This window comes from Momordica charantia (genome assembly GCF_013281855.1).
Source record: "Momordica charantia cultivar OHB3-1 chromosome 1 unlocalized genomic scaffold, Mcharantia_2.0 BLBB01000001.1, whole genome shotgun sequence".
NCBI classification, from domain to species: domain Eukaryota; kingdom Viridiplantae; phylum Streptophyta; class Magnoliopsida; order Cucurbitales; family Cucurbitaceae; genus Momordica; species Momordica charantia.
Genome location: NW_028275157.1, coordinates 59,676 through 66,589, shown reverse-complemented (window position 1 = coordinate 66,589; position 6,914 = coordinate 59,676). Strand labels below are relative to the sequence as shown.

The 6,914-nt window shown below is 38.6% G+C and overlaps 1 pseudogene; it reads left to right on the top strand.

The window, feature by feature from the left end:
- Window positions 1-3,761: 3,761 nt before the first annotated feature.
- Window positions 3,762-6,528, top strand: LOC148213035 (uncharacterized; annotated as a pseudogene).
- Window positions 6,529-6,914: the final 386 nt, after the last annotated feature.

Genomic DNA, 6,914 nt, shown 5'->3' with positions numbered 1-6,914 from the left:
ATGTTAGTCAGTTGTTACTATTGTAATGTAAATGTGTATTTTGCTACTTAACCTAACTTTGTCATCTTGATGATGTTTTTAGTCATATATAGTCATAGGTATGGCGGGAACTAGTCAACAATTGGCCAATGATATATTTGAGGATGCACAAAAAGATGAAGAGTTTGGAGATGACCCGAAGAAGACGCCTCCCATTAGTATTTCACAACTATTTTGTGGTGTGTTAGTACTTCATAAATATTGACTTAACCAGATTATTTTCTACAGGTAGCACTGGTCGATCGGGTATACGGATACATACTCGCTATGTTGACTTAGACAAGGCAGTGGTAAAAAAGGGGATAATCAAAATTGTAACTGACGAGAAGTACGATAAGTCGGTATGTGCAAATGCTACACGGTTGCCGAATGCTATAGGCTCTATCGTTAGAGAAAATATTAGTCTGGTGGTGATTTCCCTTGTTCATAAGGGTAAAAATAAGCTAAATGTGTGTTGTTTTCTAACGTTTTAAACTCGGAAACCGTGATGTAAGCTTGGTATAGTATCCAAAACTTTTCATTTTAAGTTATCTTGGGTTATACATGCACATAGGATGTTTTTACATCATTTAGAGTTGATTTCTAACGGAAATTACACTTTTGTGCAGAAAAATTTCGAGCTAGGCGCTTGGCGCCTTCCCCAATCCCGAGATTGCCCTTAATGTAAAACGCACGTTTTGGTGTGATTTGAAGCCTTCCCAAGCTCTGTCATGTGTCGTCCATACATTAAAGGTTGTCAATTCAACAACTACCCAACCAAAAGGTGTTTGAAATGAATGGCTCTCCACAAAACTCTCAACCTCCTAACCACCTTGAAGTCCCTATAAATTCAGCAATTCATTCTCTTCATTCATTATCCCGGAGTGATCATTTCAGCTTTAGACATTTACTTCTCAGCTTATTTACGTTTTCTCTTTTAGTCTTTGAGTTATTATTGTTTTAAACCTTGTTAATTTCTAGTTCACCCTTTATTTCCAGCTTGTTATTTTAGAATTGTAAGTTTGATTTTATTTAATTAAAATTCCAGCAAGTTCTTGATATTCATTTCTTTCCCTATCTCTCATTTCGAAGTTGTAATCACACAACCTTCTGAAATTGACTGAGTATTGCTCCCCAATCTTGGAAGAGAACGGGTTAGGGTCATTCGGGTTACAACTCCACGATTTCCAGCTTGTTTTAATTCTACTCATCCTTTAATTATGTCGTCTACTTCCATGAACATTAAATTCTGTTTTTCCTTTATCATCATGAGCTAAATTTATTTTCCCCAAGCCCGGTTATGGATAGTTAGTTAAAGTTTTTTAAAATCCAACGAGGTAAAAGGCGTTTTTCTCCTATTTTATCACTTAAAGTTTTTTCCATAAGGTGAAACTTGATTTGGCCAATTAATGTTTTAACCAAGCGTCAATACTGAAAGGGTTGATACGTTTCCACAACTTTACTGATTTAACTTTAGAGAGGAATACTTTAGACATAAAGATTTCGCTTGGGTAGCCTAGACATAGGACCTCGACCTAAGGTTACGGTTGGTATTTTTACTAAATTAAGTTCTTTTTTCTAATAGACATATTAGGAATGGACTTAAACCTTCAAAATCACTTAGACATAAGAATATAGCGAAGTAAAACCGAAGAAAATTTATGAGAGGCGTCTGGCACCTAGTTGGAAAAAGTTTGTGTATTTTTAGCTAATTTGAAGTAACTGGGTTGGGTTTATTGCATTGAGTTTTTAAATATCAAAACCAACGTTATCCTTATTATTTGTCACCTCAAATTCAATTACAAAGTCACCGATCATTAACATTTCCTATAAAAAGACTTCATTTGTCCCTGAGGATCGATACTCGGAATACTCGTTCCGTTTTTACTACTTGTGACGGGTGTACACTTGCGCTCTCATTTATTTTGAATCCAAAGTCCCAAACAAGTTTTTGGCGCCGTTACCGGGGATCATTTGTTTTAGTCTTTTATTAATTTTTGTGATCGGTTTTTGTGATTGTCATTTCTATTCTTAAACATTTTGATTTATATCCAACTATGAAGGTCATTGATTAGTGCATGAGCACGGATTCATTTCTGTTGCCATTTGATCCTGAAATTGAGAGAACCTGTCGTAGGTTGAGAAAAGAACAGAGACTCAGAAAACAGAGAGAAAAGCAAAAAAAGAAAGAAGAAGAAAGAGATTTCGAAAGCGAGAGTGAAAGTACCATCACTTTTATGGACGAGATTCCACCACAAAATCCTGTAGATCCACCAATTGTTAACGGAAATATGGCAAGTCAACAACAAAACAATGAGTTCAATCATATCCTGATGGCAGATAATAGAGACGTGGCCATGCGAGAATATGCTGCCACAGCATTCCAGAATTTGGATTCTGTCATCCTAAATCCCATTCTAGAAGCCGCCAACTTCGAACTGAAGCCGCTTATGTTTCAAATGCTTCAGACATTAGGACAGTTCGGGGGGCGTGAACATGAAGATCCTCATGATCATCTCAAAACTTTTCTTCAAATAGCTGGTGCATTTAGATTTCCAAATATAACTGATGATGCATTAAGGTTAACTCTTTTCCCATTTTCTCTTAAGGATCAGGCAAGAACATGGCTCAACTCGTTCCCGCCAGGATCAATTACAACATGAGATTCGCTAGTAGAGAAGTTCCTTACAAAGTATTTCCCACCTACTCGTCATGCTGACATAAGGGAGAAGATTGTCACCTTTAGACAATATGACCGTGAACCAGTGCACGACGCATGGGAAAGATTCAAGGAGTTGCTGCAAAAGTGTCTGAACCATGGATTACCAGCATGTATCCAAATCGAGCACTTCTTCCGAGGTTTGGACCACCCCACTAAGATGATGCTCAACAACGCCGCAATTGGAGCTTTCACGAAGAAGACCTTCAACAAAATAGTTGATATTTTGGAGAACCTAGCATCCCACAATGAGCTATGGTGTTCTCAAAGGTCAAAACCTGCCCCTAAGAAGTAAGACACAGTAGGAGTGTTGGCATTAGACATTGCAACTTCAATGCAGAAGGAAATGGTGACGATGAACCAAATGCTCAAGGAGTTGGCCCTAGAAAGGAAGAGTGCACCAACTGCACCCGTGCAACCAGAATATGCTTCTCCTGTTTGCCAAATTAATGAAATTTTTTGTTCTTATTGTAGTGATAACCATGTTTATGAGAATTGTCTGCATAATCCAGCTTTTGTTTATTATGTAGGTCACGAGAACAATCGGAACTTCAACCCCTATTCAAACACGTACAATCCGGGGTGGAGACATCATCCCAACTTTTCATGGGGAGGTCAAGGAAGTTCCAGTGGAGCGATCCAAGGGCAGAACCAGCAGTATAAGCAGCCTTATGTCCCTTCTACTTTTTCAAGCAATCAACAGATGCCACCACCACCATAACAGTATAATCAGAACCAAAGAACTCCATCGCAGCCAGCTCATAATAACAATACTAGTCTTGAGAACATGTTTAAGGAGTACATGGCGCGCAATGATGCATTGATGCAATCTCAAAATGCCACAATCCAAACTCAAGCAGTGGCAATGAGAAACCTAGAAGTTCAAATGGGACAACTTGCCAATGAATTGAAGGCGAGACTGCAAGGATCTTTTCCTGGGCATACTGAAGTTCCAAAAAGAGATGGAAAAGAGCAATGCAAGGCGGTAACTTTGAGAAGTGGATTGTCTTAAGAAGGACCAAAGATGCCGGTTGAGGTAGAGAAACCTTCCACATCAATTCAAAATGCTCCTAGTGAAGCAGAGAAAGAAAAAACCATCTCGGGCGAGGGGGAGGCGCCTGACGCCTCTCCACAAAAAAATTCATCTTTTGTCCCGATTCCTCCTTTCCCTCAAAGATTAGCCAAGAAAAACCAAGAAACTCAGTTTAGAAAGTTTTTAGACATCCTCAAACAACCCAACATAAACATTCTTTTAGTTGATGCCTTAGAACAAATGCCAAATTATGCTAAGTTCCTGAAGGATATTGTATCTAGAAAAAAGAAGTTAGGTGAACAGGAGATGGTAGCTATGACTAAGTGTAGTAGTGAAGCTGTAGGTAGCCCTTTGCCCATAAAATGTAAAGATCCCGGCAGTTTCACCATCCCTTTTTCTATTGGAGGAAAGAATTTAGGTAGAGATTTATGCGATCTAGGTGCTAGAATTAACCTAATGCCCCTATCTGTTTTCAAAGAATTAGGCATAGGAGAAGCTAGACCCACTACAGTTACCCTCCAATTAGTAGATAGATCCATTAAGAAGCCTGAAGGAAAAATAGAAGATGTTCTAGTTCAGGTAGATAAGTTTATCTTCCCTGCAGACTTCATCATCTTAGATTGTGAGGCCGATTTGGATGTACCTATCATCTTAGGTAGACTCTTCCTAGCTACAGGAGATACAGTGCTTAATGTTCGAAAAGGAGGAATAACAATGAAGGTTAATAATGAGGAGGTGAAATTTAATGTGTTGGATGCAATGAAACTTCCAGGAGATTTAGAAGAATGTTCAACTATTAGTACTTCAAATCCTGTTTCGTTTGATGAGTTCTATGATCTTTTAGTTATAGGAATTGAGGAAGAACTAGAGGCTGCAGAAACTGATTGTCCAGAAGTAGTTGAAGAGATGCATTCACTAGAGGAAAAAGAGGATATAAAGTCAGAAGTGTGCAAAACATTGCAACCATCCATTATGGAACCACCCACTTTGGAACAAAAGCCTTTACCTTCTCACTTGAAATATGCTTATCTTGGAGTTAATGAAACTTTCCCTGTTATTATTTCTTCCAGTTTAACTACTGAAAATGAGCTTTCATTGTTACAGGTATTGGCAAAATACAAGAAGGCCATTGGTTGGACCATTGCGACATTCAAGGGATAAACCCTGCATTCTGCATGCATAAGATCCTATTGGAAGAAGGTGCCAGCAACTCAATAGAGAATCAGAGACGTTTGAATCCAAATATGAAAAAGGTTGTTCGAAAAGAGATCTTGAAATGGTTGGACCCCGGAGTCATCTACCCTATATCTGATAGTAGCTGGGTGAGCCCAGTACAATACGTACCAAAGAAGGACGGGATGACGGTGGTGGTAAACGAAGAGAATAAACTTATATCAACCCGGACTGTGAGCGGGTGGAGAGTTTGCATCGACTATCGCAAACTAAACAAGGTAACGAAAAAAGATCATTTTCCACTCCCGTTTGTTGATCAAATGTTGGATCGTCTTGCAGGTAAGGAGTTCTACTGCTTCCTAGACGGATATTCGGGATATAACCAGATTACCATCGCTCCGGAGGATCAGGAGAAGACGACGTTTACTTGTCCGTATGGGACATTTGCCTTTAGGCGTATGTTGTTCGGTCTATGCAATGCACCGGCGACATTTCAAAGGTGTATGATGGCCATTTTTTCGGATATGGTAGAAAATATTTTTGAGGTTTTTATGGATGACTTTTCAGTTTTTGGAAATTCTTTTGATAATTGTTTATTGAATTTAGAAAATGTTTTACAAAGATGTGAGGACACAAATCTTGTTTTAAATTGGGAGAAGTGTCATTTTATGGTACGAGAAGGGATAGTTCTAGGCCATAAGATTTCGAAAAATAGGATTGAGGTGGATCGTGCTAAGATTGATGTTATTTCAAAATTACCACCTCCCACAAATGTTAAAGGAATAAGAAGTTTTTTAGGTCATGGGGGTTTCTATCGACGTTTTATAAAAGATTTTGCAAAGATTTCAAAACCCCTTTGTCAACTTTTGGAAAATGATAGACCATTCGTATTTGATAATGCTTGCATGACAGCTTTTGAAACTTTAAAAACTGCTTTGAGCTCTGCTCCAATAATTATAGAACCTAACTGGGAGTTACCCTTTGAACTTATGTGCGATGCTAGTGATTATGCTTTAGGGGTCATGTTAGGTCAAAGAAGGGATATGTTTTTACATCCAGTATATTATGCAAGTAAGACTTTAATGGGGGCACAACTAAACTACACCACTACTGAAAAAAAATTGTTAGCAGTTGTGTTTGCTTTTGATAAGTTTAGGTCTTACTTGATAGGGACAAAAGTAATTGTTTATACTGATCATTCTGCTCTAAAGTATTTATTTGCAAAGAAGGATGCAAAACCACGTTTGATACGATGAATTTTGCTACTTCAAGAGTTTGATATAGAAGTAAGGGACCATAAAGGAACGGAGAACCAAGTAGCCGACCACTTATCTAGGCTCGAGTCCCCACTTCAGGAATGTCAAGCAGAGATTCGAGAACAATTCGTTGATGAGCAATTACTTCGCATTGAAAATATCCTTTGGTATGCTGACATTGCAAATTACTTGGTAAGTCGTATTATTCCTCAGGAATTCAGTCGACAACCGGTAAAAAATTTTCTTCATGATGTGAGATATTATAGGTGGGATGAGCCTTTTTGTTATAAACTTGGTCCTGACGGAATCCTTCGCAGGTGTGTAGCTGAGGAAGAGCAAAAAGCAATTTTGGAGGCTTGTCATATGTCTCCATATGGAGGGCATTTCGCTGGACAAAAGACCGCAGCGAAGGTATTACAGAGCGGGTTCTTCTGGCCCACTTTATTCCGTGATGCACATAGCTTCGCTCAGGTTTGTGATAAGTGTCAGAGGACAGGTAATATTTCTAAACATAATGAGATGCCTCTGAACCCCATTCTGGAAGTTGAAATTTTTGATGTATGGGGTATTGATTTCATGGGCCCATTCCTTCCTTCGTATGGTAAGAATTATATTTTACTAGCTGTTGATTATGTGTCCAAGTGGATAGAAGCTGTTGCTACCCCCACGAATGATGCTACGGTAGTTGTTCGATTTTTACAAAAGCATATCTTCA